We start from the raw sequence: 17,911 nt of genomic DNA, 5'->3' as shown, positions 1-17,911 counted from the left end.
TATGTGTCTTAAGTCCATGCATATTTGCAGAACAGCACTTCAACTATTAAGGACTATAAAGCTGAAAGCTGTCTGTATATTAGATGAAGTAATACTTCTGCTACACTTTCCTTCTGAGAGTAATAAAAGCTATTAACTTTGTGTGTGAATGTCATTTAAATTTTGCATTCCTTTTTTTTCTCCCCAGTGATCAACAGTAAATTAAACCACTTCTTGGCTTGTTTTTACAGATGAAGAGAGAATTAATAGTGGTGCATGAGGGAGCTTTTTATTTCTTAAGACCTCACAAAAGCCAGTTTTGGTGGAATGAACCTTCTAAAAGAAAAGCAACAGAACATTTAAAATGTATTCCTCCACAACTCTTATCTATAGTTTCCTAATCTGTTTTTATGAGCATGTTACTACATTTGTACACATATGAGAACAATTGGATTCAAAAATACTTAGATTTTGCTTTCCATCTCTCTACTCAGCTGTATTATATTTAAATTAATTAAATACAGTGGCAGCCACTGAGCCTGTATGTGATATTGTGTCTTTGCCAGCAGTTTACTTACGGCTTTCCTATTTAATTAAATAGGAAACAGTGAGTGGCTGATGCACTGCTATGCATGGTATGTAGGACAAACCACACCTGCCACTGCGTATAAAATCTACTTAATGCACATGATGAAACCACACATGCATATAGCATATATGTATGTTTGTAGATACTGTGAAGTGTTAATTCCTTGCCAAGATATTTGCAGCTCTTCTTACTTTTTGAACACTCTAACTCCTTATCTTGCATTTTCTTCAATTTGCAGAAATTTTAGTCAGCTTGGTCTGGTTTAAGAATCTCCTGAGCAAGCAGACTGAAAATTCAGTAAACAAGCTGAAGAAAACTTGAGATAAGCTGCTGAAACATCCAGGAGAAACAACTGTAGAGCTCAGAAGGCAGAAATAAACTTTCAACATTGTGGATTTTACACAGTGTGCAAAATATTTCTCTTTATACTGTAAACAAGTTATACGGCTTAGCTATTATTTTCTTAACATGTATGTTAAAAAATTAACAATACCAAAAGACTGGTATCTGCAAAGTTGACCTCCTCACTCGACATGACTCATCATCTGCTTTATGCCTTCACTTTCATATCCTGTTCTCTACTACTGAGTTTACCATTGTAAGCATCAATATATTTTTGTTTCCATTGCATCTCAGGGCCTGCATCTCAGCTCATTTTTGGCCTGAAAAACAAACACAAGTGACAGCATAGTGCACTAGTATTTTGTGATTCAGCCTCCAATTTCAGTATTCTTTTCTCTCCACTACATGAAGGAAAGCAAAAGTGTTTTTTTCTCCCTCTTCCCCCAACATCTTCCCCCACCCTCACAAAAAAAGGCTGAAGTGATAGCTCCTACATCTTTAAAAAAAATACCACTAAAATTAGCAATATTTAAAAACCTCCTGACCATTAATGCATTCTGTAAAAGTAAGGAACTAACAATGAAATGGTTTCTTCTGTATTCGTACTTCTATATGCATCCTCAAGTCCAGTTTTGGCCAAGGCCTGAAATGGCTTCTGAATAATGCATTTATCTCTCAGGGAGCACCATTCTACTTTTAGATCAGAAGCAGCAAATGTGAATTTACCACACTGCCCCTTCCTTCACATTCCTTTCGCTGCTTGACATGTCCCCCAGGCAGACTGTGCAATACAGACCTTTCCTCTGTAAGATCCTGCCATTTTTTGCAGCCTTCTGACATACTGTCTCTTCATTGCTTGCACTTTGGATCTCAGCTGAACCATTCCCAGCTGCCTGTATTTTGCTGTTACCTTCCTCATCCTGCTCTCACTTAGCTCTGTAATGCTATCTTCCATAACAAAATAGTTTCAGTTGTGAAAAAGAATGGTGTGAGAGGGAATATTAATAGACTTTCCTTTAAATCTTTACATAACTCACTTGCATGAGAGCCTGGGGAAGGGAAGTGAAAGATATAAACATGTGCCCTGTGGGTGATATTCCAGCCTCCAGGCTGGAATTAGGACAAGGACATTTAGACAGACTGCTTCACAGACTGGTTCAACAAGTCTGTTTAAATGTAATGAAAGCTTTTGAATCATCCTACATGATTTTCTTCTTCTCCAGATCACTGTCCATATTTAAATGTTTAATGTTGACTGTTCTGTCCTGCATTCTTTCCCCAGGTCTTGCCTGAGCATCCTGTCCTTTGTCACTGAAAGCGGACATGTGCAGCAGCCTTGTGTTGACCTTCTGGATGGTTCTTGCATTTCTAAACCAAGTAATGTCTTCATATTTAACAAGTTATGCACCCTTCTGCACAACTTTTAGCCCTAGTGTTGAAATTATAGAACTCGTTATCCTGGAATATTGTCTATGTCAAAAGGCAAAAAAACCTCCACTCCAAACCTGCCAGAGTTCAAACAGATTAGACAAATTTAGGGAGGATGAGTGCACAGGTATTTAGTAAACAAAATGGTAGAGAGGTACAGCTTCTTGTTTAGAAAGTCCTCCAACCTTGAATGATTGCAAGAGCCAAGGTATTTCCAGGGACAGTTCACTCTGAGGTTTCCTCGGTTTCTTTTTTGGGTGGATAGCTTAATAGAAAATTTTGTAATATTTTGCATGATGAAATGTTTACTTAAACCTGTCCAATTGAGATTATATTTGTCCTAGAAAGAAAGCATGGAACAATTTTTAAAGGTGATATTTTATCTTGAGGTTTAGTAATTTTAGTCTGTTTCAAGCTTTTTTATATAGCTATAAAAACCATCATTGACACTTTCTTTAAGTGTAGAAACTTAGTTTCCTAAAATTAAAACAGATTGGGCTCAGTAATCACAGATGCATATATATATATATATATATTTGCAGCTGTAAAGGCTACATAAATGGATATATCATGCATAAAAAATGAGACTTGTTTTCCCATTACTCATTATAAGGTAGTGCTGTCTAATGGAAATAAACTAGGTTAGTAATCTGCTTCTTCAGCAATTTACCTTCACAGTTGATTCCAGCTGCAACAATAAGAGAACTCATAAACAAAAATTTCCAGATAGCAAAAATACAGGCAAATTAGATTTTTCCCCTTTAAAATTGTACATCACATTTATAAAATCTTTCTTCTGCTGTACAGTGTTCTGTTGTGACTCCTTTTGGTACAGGTTATTGCAACCTAAGTGCCTTGCTAGCAAAAATTATACATACAGGACATTTCTCCTCTGGAAAATGAGTTAGCATTTTGACCTTGTTTTATTTATCTAAGTCTTTTGATAAAATGTTTTCAGTATGGTCACCTAATTAAACCCAAGGATCATGACCTATATGATTACTTGCATTTTCAAAGCAGTAGCAGAAAAATTCAAACTCAACTTACAATTTGTATAATATGTATAAAATTGAGGTATAAAAATGTGCATACTAGGAAAGCTTATAGGGTACACTGTTTTAAAATATTTTGAAAATGAGGTAATATTTCATGAAAACTTTCATACCACAGACACTTTATAATACAGTATATAAAAGTTTTGTCATTCCTACTGAGGAGATTCTTTTAATTGTAGGCTTATAAATTTTTAGTATGTGTACCTTTGAGACAAAATGTTAAGGTATTTCTGAGACACAGATGCTTACATAATTAAAGGATAATTTATGGGAAAATTAGATGACTACATGCATCACTGCTACCTCCACAACCTTGCTTACCCACTTAGACATGGAAAGATGAGAGAGTTCCCTTCCCCCCCTTAAAACTCATATGGCTCCTGTTATAATAATTTAAATAAATGCTGTCCCTCTGACTTTCCAAAACAAGATCTCCATCATGCATACTGGGAAACTTTCCCCTACTAGGAACAGTCCTCAGTCCATGCTATTCCCTGAGCCATTCACCGGCATTTTTTTGAAGATTGTGTACAAGCAGTATGGGCAGCCAGCCCTACAGCCTGTGACCAAGACCTGATCAGTTTGCTAATGCAGCTGAAGTCTAAGAAAGCTCCAGAGACCTATCTTTTGGACATAAAATGTAATTGTAAGATTACAAGCCTTTTACTCTGAGTGTTTGATATTACTGGAGGACAAAGGATCCTAGGTACTGGACCACCTGTGCATTTTATCTACTGATTCTTAATGCAGAAGATAAATAAGCCACCCCTAAAGTACATAACAGAACCTCATTCCCCCTTGCTGTCTGAGAACAGTTTAATGTCTGGCAACATTCAATTTTCTCTTGACATCTGCTGACTGTTTAGACTGTCACTTTCTACCTGGTGGTCCAGTCTCAGCTGCACAGATTGAGAAAGGCCTCTGCCACATGAGTTGCCTGCTGTTCAAACAGACCATAATTTTGCAGGACAAAACATCTTTCCTGAGATATTTGAGTTGGTATTTTCAGACTCTTCTGAAACTGAACAGGGCCTAGAACACACTTTATTTATATCCTGGAGGAGCACCTAAAGGAACAATGAATTAGTAACAAAAAAAAAGAAAAAAGGTTGTAGCCACCATCAGGATGGATTTGTAAGTAATGGGAGCGATATTGGACTGTGAATCCCAGCCTCACCTAGTTTTAAGCCCAACAAGGGCAGGATATCAGCCATCTGATTTTCCTTCTGTATATACTGAGGCTTGGGTTAGTTGTCCTCCCAACCACCATACAGTGTTTTAAATGGTTTATTTAAACATGGACAATTTAGATCACCAAAACTTCCATTCCTGAAGGTTGATATATAACATTACCAATGGTAACATTTGGATCCTTTGCTAAATATTGAAGATGATTACCTATTTTAACAATTTATTTCTCTTTAAGACTGTGCACAACAATATTAAAATCTACTGTTCTACTTCATTCTCAGTTCTGAGTCATTCCTTTATATGGGGCTACTGCACACTGGAAACAGCTACCGTCAGCAAAAACAACATATCTGAAAGTCTACAAAGCTTCACAAGTCTTAACAGCTTAACAGACCACTGCAGAAGTGTGAAGTTTACTGAAGTCCAATTGATTAAAGTCACATGCCAATCTTAGCTGAAAAGCAAACAAAAAGGGTATTTATAAATATTTGGAAAGGTCTTTCAAACAGAGCTGTTGACTACAGCTCCCTTGAAGATAGCCCTGTCTTGGTCTTATTGGGATAGATCCGGAAGTAATTTAACACAGCACAGATTCATCATTTTCAAAAGTACATCTGGGCTTACAGGAGCTGAAACTCTGTGAATTTTAGAGCACAGCAGAGGCTTATTTAATGTCCATAAAATACCTTGCTAAGTGTTAAAATTATTGCCTAACAATCATGCATTTTTTTTTTTTACAAGAGTGCTATCAATCATTTGGCTCAGGATAACAAGTTTATTTGGAATATGTGTTGTGGTTTAACCCTGGCTGATAACCAAGCACCACACAGCCACACACTCACTCCCCCTCATCCAGAGGGATGGGGAAGAGAATTGGAAAGGAATGTAAAACTCAAGGGTTGAGATAAAGGCAGCTTAATAGGTAAAGCAAAAGCTGTGCATGCAACCAAAGCAATCCAAGGGATTAATTCCCCGCTTCCCACTGGCAGGCAGGTCCAGCCATCTCCAGGAGAGCAGGGCGCCAGCACATGTAACAGTTACTCGGGAAGAGTAAAGATTTTGCCTGAGGAAGGCTCTGAATGAAATTTCAGGTTTGTTTGTTTTTTTTTTTTTTTTTTTTGTGGAATCAGTTTTTAAAATATTTCAGAACATTATCTGTGTAATACTGGATATTCAAATAGTGAGTGAATATAATATTGAATCTTCAATATTTATTTGGATAACCCTGAAACTAAAGAGGTAGCATAGGTGAATGCTGGTGAACATCTTTTCATACAAATGGTTTGGAATCAAGAAATAGGTAAAAAGTTTAAAGAAAAATATAAATTCTCATTCCAATATTCGAACCTATTGTGTTTATATTTTAATTTCCTACTCTACAAGCTTGGGTAGAAGGTATAGATTCTGATATGAAGATAAACACTGACTGCACTGTGATTTATTTTGTTACAATGACCTTTCTTTATGAAGGTTGGAATAGGAATAAGAACTGTTACAGGTACCCAGTGGGTTCTTGCATAAAAAGAAAATACAGTGGCTGCTCTGAATTTAAAGGCTTTAAGAGATGTCCTCAGAAGTTTCTGCTGCAAATGGCAATTAATGCAAACACCAATCAGCTGTTTCTATTTGCTTTCCAAAAGTTTCTGGTTTTGTGTCACTTGTGTAACATTTAAATGGTGTTGTAAATACTACTGGTTAGTGTTAGACTTATCTGTGATTAATTCAGTTCATAGTTGGAAAATGTGTTTCTTTACCTGAGGGTGTGTCCTTAAACATTTGTGTTATTGTGCACCGTGCAAACTGACAAGGCTAGTGCAAGTCCTAGAAAAGAAAATAACAACAAGGACTTAAGTTTCTCTTGTAAAGTACATTACCCTTCTTTGCTTTAACAATTTTAAGAACATACATTTAGTGTAGTTTGATTTTGTTTTTAAAGACACAGTTGAGTGGAGAACTGAACTAATTTCAGAAATACAGAAAATGAGGACATTGTGATGTTCAGGTGTGTCTAAATTGTGAAGTGCATAAGTCTGTTGGAAAATAAATAGGTCCAAACAATCCAACTTAAGTAAATGGATGCAAGTGCTGTACACAGATTTCAGCTCAGGTTTTAGAGGGAATATGCTGCATTACGTCATAGCTGTAGAGCTAATGGGTCCGTCAGATTTTAATGATAACAAAGTGTCCTAAATTCTAGATAATGGAGCCAGAGACCCTTTCATTTTTGTTTTAGTATACTGTCTCCAGGATTCTTGTTTTCCTGGCTGCACAATAATAATGATAATTTGGTGAGGCAGCAACTGGAATTAGGCGCTATAGTTAAGTTCCCTCAGGCAGAGATAATAGATCTTCCAGTTCCTGGCAGGCTGACCTTACTATTTGTTGTTATGCAAGGGATAAGCACCTTGCTTTTCTTCCATCAACATGGGGTTTTTTTTGTTTGTTTTTGGGTTTTTTTGGGTTGTTGGTTTTTTTGTTTGTTTGTTTTTTTTTAAATAAACGTCGTTCTAAGTACTGAGCTTTCCATTGAATAACACCTTGACATTATGAAGGAGGTGAAGGTATTTAGTATGCATACCATGCTGGACCCCCTGGGTAAGGATGCAGGAGCCAGGGGTCTCCCTTTGCTGATGGAGGGTGATTGTGGACGTAGGGTAAAGCTGATGTTTAGAGAACATGGGAACTCACGGGCTGTGCACAGCAGCACCTAGCAAGGCTTCAGTGTCTCTGAGGTAAGCAGCCCTGCAAAGCAGGCTTTTCAGATCATTTTCTTGGGCATCCACAATGTGTCAGATTCCCACAGAGACAGAATGTAGGTGGTCTGGATCCTGCCATAGTATTTTTAGCAAAGAAAATTTCTGAAAGAATGAGATACGTAGAATGAGAGATACCTTGTTTGTCTAAAATTTTAAAACCTATGATTTGAACAAATTGTCATTTTATCTTCCAAAGAACACATTACCTCTGCTGTGCGAAAAACCCATATGATCTGCACTGTCAGATTTTATTATTATTGTGACAGATACTGTAGCATATAAATCTTAAACTAATGTCATCTATCTTTTTGAGCTAAGTGTTCAAAGTGCATCAGCTATTCAATTTGATAGAGAGTTTGAGAAGAATTGCATATTAAAAATACAGCAAATGGGATAAACCCTCAATTTTATCCAGCTCCACATTTCATAAACTAATTCTAAAGAAGTAATGAGAGGTCTATTTCCAAAAATGTTTCTTTATGGGAAGTAGCTGGGAAAAAAGGTAAATAAAATATTTCTCTATTAAGATAAATTTGATTTGAATACAAAATAAAAGAGTATTAAAACTTACTAATGCTAGTTTTCTGCTTATTATGGTCTCCTGGAAATAGCTAAAAAGGGAAGAAGTAACTGCAGTTCATTGCTTTCATTGCTCTGGAGGTGAATGGTATCAGCAGTTATGATTCTCTAATGAAAGAATGCACACTTGCATTTTACAGGATAAAGCAGCTGATAATACTCCATCAAAATGTTTTAATATAGACAACTATTCTTACGGGGCGGGGGGGGAGGGGGGGAAAGGTTTGTGGAGCCCAGATACAGTGAAATTTTGCATTGTACAAACAGTTTTCTCCCTGAAGGAAAAATCAACATTTTGAAAGCTGAAATCCCAAGATAATGTCAGTTTGAAGATACATGAACACAAAGGGAAAAGTGAATCTAAACACGAAATTTCCTAGACTGTTTTATTAGCGTGTTCATTAGGACAGTGAGTTTTTCTTATGCTTCAAATGCTTCAGTTTACCAGTGAAATCATTATTTCAAATGTCAACTGGTGTCCATTACTGCTGAAGGGAAAAGTATCACACTTCTGTTCACATATTTGTGCAACTTGTTACTCTCATCTTCCCTCTTCCTGTTTGACATGTACTTTGGGAAAGTTGTTGGCAAACTATGAAGGCTATGAAACAGGACATTAAAAAATTAATTCTTAAAGATACCAATGCTCAAGTTGAAACTGCTTTGAATAGAAAGTATATATGTTTTTATTATGACCAGATTTCAAGGACTCAGCACTGTATTAGCTGTTTATATACATACACTAGCCATTTCCTCACTTTCTGAAAGCCAAAGGGTGAGAAATCCACCATTTCATTTGGCTTCCTTTGGCTAACAGACATTTCTGAAAATGATTGCTTCTTAGGAAAGGGAAGGAAAGAGAAATGTTTACTCAGTAGTGAAAAATCCACACCGAGAGTAACCTGTAAGGTTCTACTTATTAGTGGAAAAATGGTTATTTGTTCAAATGGATTTCATTTCTACTGTCTCAAGAGATGCAAGGGCTATTCTTCCTGTCTATAGGCTGTGTGGTTTTGATGCCTTGAGAGCCAATATGCAAAGGAGAGGAAATTGGAACTTTTGGGGACTTAGGCAATGCAGATGGGAAAAGCAAACTTGTTACATCAGTTCTTGACTTCCTTCCAAATAAAGCCCTCATACAGCTTTGGCAGCTAGTACTGAATAATAAGTCAGATTTCTAGAAGAGAAGTTGTGTGAAAGGAAAACACAATATTTTTCACTCTAATAAGGAACATGTTCTAATGTGAAGGAACTTGTCAGTCTGAAAAATCCATGACATTTAAAGAATCGTCTCTGTAGTATGATTAAATATGGAAATGATATTTAGACACAGTGAAGATTTCACAGTTCTGAGCTTGTTAAATTTTTCTTTATCTCCTGCAGATTCAAACTATTCCAGGGAATGGAACTAAGTCACATGTGGCTTACCCTTGATTATTAACATAAATCAGAAAAATAATGAAAATTAAGGAAAAAGGTCAGTGAACTTTATTTCATTTCTCCTACACTTATATCCTCTGGTATTTAAAATAAATTTATTATTTTTGTGCTACTTTAACTTTTTGTTTTGGGGAGAAAACAAAATAACAGCTGGGATGTTATTTACTTTGATTCCATAATAGAGATTAGTTCAATTTCTGGTATGAAAAAGCCTCAGAGGGACACAGCAGGAACTCTGATACTGGATATTAAAACTATTTTATTTTTTGAGGTAGCAATAACAGGAGTTATTTACTTGATTCCAGCCTCACTGCAAAAGTAAGTAGTACTTAACGCTTGCATTATAATGGAAGAATAAAGATCTAGTTTTTCTAGGATTAAATTAGCAATGTAAGTAAGGTATTTTGCTTTGTTTCTTCTAAAGAAATAATGGAGATATTTTAGAGCAGACTTAAGACCAGACACAGTATATTTTCTAGCAGGGAAATGAGAAAAAGGTGGAGTCTTTTCCACTTCAGGTTGAATCAGACATTTGTACTTTTGTGACTTCATCCACAGTTCATCAATGTTTTTTGTCCATCAAAGAGCAATCAGATAATATTTTTTTTCTTTTTTTTTAAATGTAAGAAGTACCCTATTCTTATGAATGCATTCGATTAAAAATCTTCAATGCAATATGTTTGATTTCTCCTTAAATAATTTTACTTGTATGAAGTCAAAGCTGCTTATTATATTTGGTCTTATTTATTTTGATGTGCTCTGATTTTTCTGCCTCATGCTGTAGGTCATGCTATGGGATTAGTAATACAGATATTCTGCTACTGACTAGTAACTGACAGAAGCTGTTTTCATGACCTTTTTTGAAGATTGCTACGTCTGTGGTTGTATTTCTGTTTTCCAACTTGTTTTGACTCTCAAAATACTTGTGAGCTCCTTATCAGTAGAGTTTCAAAACCTGTGCTGAGGAATAAGTTCATTCTATAGCTAGCATGCTACCAGTTCAGGAAAGTAATTAAAAAAAAAAACAGAGACAAAAGAGTCTTGGTGTATTGTAATTGTAACCTTAATAGAAAAATGAACAGTATCTCAAATGACCAAGACAAACTATTCAACACTTTAGAGATCATTATAAAAATAAAAACTTACTTTACTTCAAAGTCAAGTTAGATGTCCTAGATAAGTGTGACTTCTAGATAGACTTCAGAAGATCCTTGAGAGCAAGATGCTTTGGTATGCCTAACCTTCAGTTGAAAGATGCATACCTATGTGTGCACCCACCCTACCATGTCGTTGTGAGATGTTTTTGTGTACAGCACTAGCATCGCAATCTATTATTTTTTTTCCTAAACCAGAGCATTGAACTTCAGGTAGTAAAGTCTTTGTACTTGAGCAAAACACCAAAATATTGTAGATGATCCTACCTTGATGTGCATGAACAGCCTAGAGTGAGTATTGTTATGCATGTGCTTAAAGATGAGCCTTCCTATTCGTCTTTGAAGGGTGGAGACATCAACATTGTGCCTAGGTTTAATGTTGCTGCTAAAATGCCAGTTAAACTGATTATTAAAAGCTATAGAAGCAGCTTAAATTCTCTAGATAGGTAAGAAAACACAGTAGTGGTGATATTTTCTCTGGCCTTAGAAGTGATTAATCAGTGTAGTAGGAAAAACAGCTCTTTCCATACTCTTTCAGTTTGTCATACAAATGTTTGCTCGAAGTGTGAGTTGGAAGGTTTTACATGGACTTTAAAATGTATTTTCTTTTCAGTTGTGAAAAAGATATTTGTTGGTATTTTATGCTGTTTGGCAACATTGTAATTTAAGATTTACTTTAATTTTTTTTTCCCTACTCCTGGACATTTTTATTTTACTTTGAAATTTGCTACAATTTGACAGGGATATAATAAATTAAACACAATAAAAAATACAAAGGCTTGCAGAAATGTTTTTTGCAGTGACTACATATAGCACTATACTGTATTCTAACAAATGAGCAATATGTTCTCAATATACATCTTTATATACAGGGCTACAGTTTAGCCCTAGTTGCTTTAAAAGAAAAGCAAAGCCTAACACAAAGAATTCCATTTGTAGGATATCCAGTTTGACTAGTGCATGGCATTATACATGAAGTGCACTAATCAATGTTCATTTTAACTAAATTACACATAAAAATGAAAGTTACATTGCTGAAAGTTTATTTCTACTCTTTGTCTTAAGAAAGGAGGTAAGTCAGAAAGAAGATGGGACCCCTCATGCATTAAGGGAAGTACAACCCAGAATGGGCAGTTTACTGTGTTAGTAAATCTTGCGTCATCGTTCCCCTGACCTGACCATCCTCATTCAAACATTCACTGAGGGCAGGATGGGCTCTGGGGGAAATTTTCATAGAGAGTGAGTGCTTTCTAAAAATTTTCTTTTCCAACGTTCAGTTGGAACACTTTGCCACTCACTTCTTTTTTCTCCTTCATCACTTCCTTTTTTGAAATGCTTTACCCCAAATTTTCATATTAAATGATCCCTTATCAGTCAGTGTTTGATGTGAAATAGTTTATAATTAGAAAAAAATATGTCATAAACATGTATTAAGCAAATGGATTGTGTAGGAAAGAGAATAAAGGATGTATGCAGTCCTCAAATCAAATGACTGCAGTTTCCCACCTGAAGATCCATTATTAGTTAACTGCAGTGTGGGAGGGGTGACTTAGGGAGCTCACAGTTGCTGGCTTTATGTATTTTGGTTGTCTTTAGATGTGTATGTCTTGGCAGGTAATTACTCACACATATTCTGCCATGCAGTGGGGTGGTAAGGGTCCTGGCAGGCAAAATTTAAATTATATTAAAATAATGTTATTATTAATCTAATACTCATATACATTGGCAAATAATGAATGAATTCTGCCAGCAACTCCAAGTGAATGATGGCAAAATCTATGTAACAAATAATTCAGCTCTGTGTGTCTTCTATTTTACAGAAATTTTTAAAGTGCTTTGTGAAACATTGTTCTTTGAAAAACAACTCAGCAATGAATTTTGGGGTGAGGAAAATCTGTCTGTCCAGCTGTAATGATAAGTTTCTTCTTAGTGTGACAAGCAAAACTGCTTTCACTGTATCTTTCAGAATAGTTTACTTGATCTGATAATGAGAAGCAAAGTTGAGTGCCTGTGTTGCTGTGTCTTTTAACTCTTCTATTATCAATAATACTTCTGCAGAAGTAAAATATATGCATGTCATTAGACATGTAATTTAAGGCACTAAGATGTAACATATATATTACAAACAGGCATGTTACGTGTCATTGTTCACTTTTAAAAACATGAGATAATAATGTCATAGCTATGAGCTAAATAGATCCTTTGCATTCACATGGCTTTGAGTTTCTAACCAAAACAATAGTGTTAATGGAAGGTAGAGCATTTAATTTCAAATTTAGAGGCTTTTGTTGGTTTGTGTCATAACCATAATGTTATTTAAACCCAGGAAGGTTATAATTATTTATAGATATGGCAATATTTTTGACAGTTCAACCTCTTTAATGGATTATCTTTCCTCATTTAAATATAAGCTGTAGGAATAATAATAGCAAAAACGAATCTACAAATTTAACAAGCTTCTTTTTATATGCTTAATAACTATCTTTGAAGAAGAATATACAACATGTTGAGCTTTAAAAAATTGACAATATTTATTAAGGCACAAAAGAGCTTATGTAGCTTTGTGATTATGGACAGGAAAGAATATTAAAAAAGGCAAAGTTAGCAAAAAAGCTTTAAAGTAAGCAGAAATTACATGTCAGTCATAGACATTAAAGCTGGCTGTTTTTAAACTCCAACTGCTAAGCCCTGGGCATGAAACAAGAAAATGATGAGGTAGGCTGAATAAAACGCACACAAATGCTAATGTTTAGAACCTCACCTAAAGTTAAAAATACAAATGCTTGCTTTAAGGAATAGGTTTCAAATAAAATAAAAGAATCCATCATATGAGTCTGTATGAATATAAGTATGCTGAAATCCACACATCTGGAATATGTTAAAGACAGATTTTCCCTTTCTGTTGAGAAATCTTCTTCCTGTACGCTTATAAGACTGAAGTTTCATGTTTTCTGTTACAGAAATGCAGGAATAAACATTTTTTTATTATTATTATTATTATTATTATTATTATTATTATTGAATAGAAACATATTATTTGCTTGGGGGAGGAAGGAACCTTGTAGTGTTCAGGAGTAAGGTTGTCATCACTGAATACGATACAGTCAGTGTAAATTTACTTTCTGCTTTTTCTGAATGCTTTCTATGGTAAATCACAGCCTTTTCTAAACAATCCTCCAGTAGTACATGGACTGGAAATGTTTTTAGAATAATTATGAGATGCTGCATAATTAACTTTTCTGTTTAGAAAACCCCATCTTAACTTCCTTATCTATAGAATTAGGCACATTTATGTGTAGCTTTCTTATAAATGCACACTTACACAAGTGTATGTGTTTGTGTGTGTATAGTATTAGACTGTAATAACTCTGAAAAAAAATCTGTGTATTTATTTCTACTGTATTCATCTGCAAGGTAAAGCAACATTTGTAAAAATCAGAAAACAGATATTTGTGATTAAAAAAATAAAATTAAAAAAAAATAAAGTTAAAACATTACTACTTCCTTTTCCTGGCCCACAGTCCTATTATGTACTTCCTTAGACTTCAAGAAAGAAGCACAGAGAAAGCAGTGAAGGGGAAGGAGTTCCCAAGACTCACCATGTATTCCTCAATGAAGATGGGAAGAAACCCAGAGGAATCAGCTCACATCTTTTCCAATGCATATGTATTATCTTCTAGGACTCCTCTGCCCTCCAGACCTTTCCTCATCCTGACCTGGCTGGTGCAGCTGAATTGCAGCCAGTGGTTCTTGGCTCTTCCAAAAGGAGAATTTGTGGTTCAGCACTTAAAGCAACCCTACTTTAAAGGGGAGAGCTGATGAAACTGTCAGCCTCCACCAGTCTGAAAAGGAAAAATCTATGCTCTCTAGGTGATATAACCCTCTCTCTTTTGTCTGCATTTGTGTTTCACCCCAACTGATTGTTAACTTACTTCAAGTCAATAACAGTAACAGTGATTCATTACTACCCTGTTATGTCATTGCATATGCTATGGTTTGGTTTTGTTTCTGCTACTATTTTGTTTCTGTTCCCTCATGCTATTTCTGATGTATGGCATGGCCTTTCATTGTCCCATGGGCCTGGCTATGCACAGAACAATTCAGGCTGAAGCACTGCATGGGATCTTTGTAACCTTCCTTCACAAACAGGAAGATAAACACTGTAGATTTTGCAACATTCAGTTCCATTTTCAATTTTCTACCACACATGTTAAAATTAATTATGTTCAAATTAAAAGCCTCTTTTGAGGCACAACTAGGAGACTCGTCTGTATTGAAACAGTTCATTATTCAAGACTGGCTTGAACATATTTGTCTTAGTTGTGTGTGTGCACATGCATGTATGTATGTGTGTGAATGTCCATGTGCATCTGTCTTCAGAAAGAAAAATAAATTAGAATATGGAAGCAATTAAGGATAATCCCTGGAGCTGCTTAAAGAACACGTAGCTGCCGTGCTTAGGGATATGGTTTAGTGATGAACTTGGCAGTCCTAGGTTAGCAGTTGTACTTGATGATCAAGGTCTTTTCCAACCTAAATGATTCCATGATTCTATAATATCCCATCCAGAATGCTTTGCCTACAATATCACAGGAAAAGTGTTTTAACTATAACAGCTGGCCAAATTATGGACTCTGTAGTCCATTTTTTTAGTCAGAAAACTTGAATAAAGATAACTGAATTTGACCTACTCATAAGACAATAAACTATGTAACTATCGCAGATGAAATTTAGCGGCATATAAAGCCTTGATGTAATGGCAACTGATCATCTCATACCTTTGAAGTGAGTAAGAGCAGTGCTAGCTGTTTGACTGAAATGTTGCAGGCAAATGTAAACTACAAACAACAGTTCCAAGAAAGTTGGAATAACAGAATAAGCTTTGTTCTTCTATAACCTGAAAAGAAATACCATTATAAGGTAATCAATATCTTTTTGATAAAAGACAGAGAAAGAGAACAAATACAGCCCTTAATGTTGTTGATGTCAAAAGGAAGCACTTTTATCTTCATGAAAGAAGTAGAAAAACAAAAGTGAACGTTCAAAGTTCCAGCATTCATGTTCTTTCATGATCTGATATGAAAAATGTAACTCAAAGGCCATCAGAAGCAAAAGGGATAACGCATCCCACAGCACTTCAGCATCTAAAATTCACACTGTTGGACCCAGCAAAGTGATGTGTCCATTGTGTTTTACACTTTATTGTCCTGCAATGCCACTAGTGTTTTCCCGCTACACATGAGAAAACTAGAGCATCGATATACACCTGCCATTGGAAGAAAAAGCTAACCACCTTTTTAAGACATAATGGAACCTAATATAAAATAAAAATTACTTCTAAACTTTATCACAAAGCAGGATCTGGAGGATTTCAGATTTCTTAAAGAAGCACAGAAAATCATGAGCTCAGATGCCAGACAGAAACTACAAGTAAACATTTTTCAGATGACAAGTACAGTATCCAGGCACTTTGCTTGTTCTGTGCTCCAAGGCCTTGCTCCCAGCAGCAAAAAAGCCAACGCAGAGGCACAGCATGTAATAGGTTCAGGAAAGGTACACATATCACTGTACATTTCTTGTCACTGGAAATGGGCTGGGTACTCCAATGGAACTATAAACTTGAATTCAGACAGAAAGATCCACCCTCGCAGTTTGTTTTTCAAAAGCTTTCTGAAGGTGACACTTCATCTCATGAATTTTCATCAGAAAATATATTTCACTCTGTACAGGTGAAGAGTATTGTTTTAAATAAATGCAGTGAATAATCTTATCTGAAATTTTTAAACATTTATCAAGTAAAGGAATAAAAATACAGCCATGTATTGCATCAATCAAACAATTAACAGCTATAACTCAATCATCAAATATGTTGCCCTTGTGAAGGCTGCATATTACTTGTGGAGAAGTCTATGCAAATAAAACATGAATTTTAGAGGAAAAATTTTTAAAAGGGAAAAAAAGACACCGAAATGATCATATATATTCATATATTTGTATAGGGGCAACAGAGAAAGTTATTAGCTGGACACAAACACAAAGGCTACTCTTGTATTAGTGAACTTAGTGGCAGAGTCTATTTTTCTGGCTACAGTGTCAAAGACCTGTTGCCACATCCTTATCATGAAGCTCTCTTAGCCACGAAAGCCCTGTGCTTACATACCGCTGCCTGGATTTTTTGAGGTGAACAGTAGGAGGCAAGAACAAAGTTGTGCCATCTGTGCTATGGACCATTCTAACATTAGTGCAAATGACAGTTTTCTGGTGCTTGCCTCCATTCCTTAGCAATATGTAATTTGCTGTTATAGAATTAGCGTAAAAGGCTAAATATGTTGAATATTAGTTATTGCAATGTTGCTTAATGGCAGCCAGTAGTATACTTACAGTAATCTTCAACTCAAACCCATTTTGTTTTAAGAAGTGATCAGTTCTTATTTTCAAAGATCACCCTAAGGCACTGAGGAACTCTAGGTATGACTAATGGCAGGGTGCCTACATAACATTTTATTCAGAAATGGGGTTTCCTTGAATTTTTCTCACAATGTATTTGGAAACAGAACTTACTAGGTGTCCCACTGTGCTAGGTACATAACACATTTAATATAAAGATCACAGTCCCCAAACCAGTCATTCACAATACAAAAAATTAATTATATAATTGAAGGCTTCAGCAAACAAGGGGAAAGGAAAATAATAATAATTAAAAAAAAAAGGCAAAACACAAAAACTTGTCTGGACATGTAGTGGAAAAATAAACTACACAGGAACTACATCACTGAATATGAACAATGCACAGAGCTTAGAGATAAAATCAAGTTTTTCAGGAGAAAAAACCCCCTATGTCGTCTTAAAAATTTCTTCTCAAAACTACTTCATAGAAAAGTTCAATTAGCTGCTGGAATACACAGAATATGAATAAAACCCCAATATTTTCTGAAAGTGGAAAGGAATCCTTTTTTAACATAAACTTCCTTGCTTTTCTCCTTTATGTACTCTTTTTATAGGTTTGTCCTCTCTGAAAAAAATTACATTCTTTTGTAACTCATTCACTTGAGTGTCAGTAGCAAGACAGTGAAAAAAAAAAATCTGTTCATCTGCCTTTCTCTTCATCTATCATGAAGAAGACAAAAACATGTTGACGAAGCAGGAAAAGGGAGGATATTTTATCACCTTAATATACTATAATACTCTGCCATTATGATAGTTGCTTATTTATGTAATTTTTCGATTCTCTTCCACTTTAATAGCAAGATAGGTTATAATATGTCTAATATGTCTTTCTTTGGGAGGATGTCCTTTTTCAGATAAATCTTTTCAGTCATCATTGTTAATCTATTTTCTTTCCCCCTTTTTTAGCATCATCTCCAATTTCTCTTTTCATTTCATTCATATTGGCTGGGA

This window comes from Falco peregrinus, chromosome 2 (assembly GCF_023634155.1).
Source record: "Falco peregrinus isolate bFalPer1 chromosome 2, bFalPer1.pri, whole genome shotgun sequence".
NCBI classification, from domain to species: domain Eukaryota; kingdom Metazoa; phylum Chordata; class Aves; order Falconiformes; family Falconidae; genus Falco; species Falco peregrinus.
Note: the sequence above shows the minus strand (reverse complement) of the source record.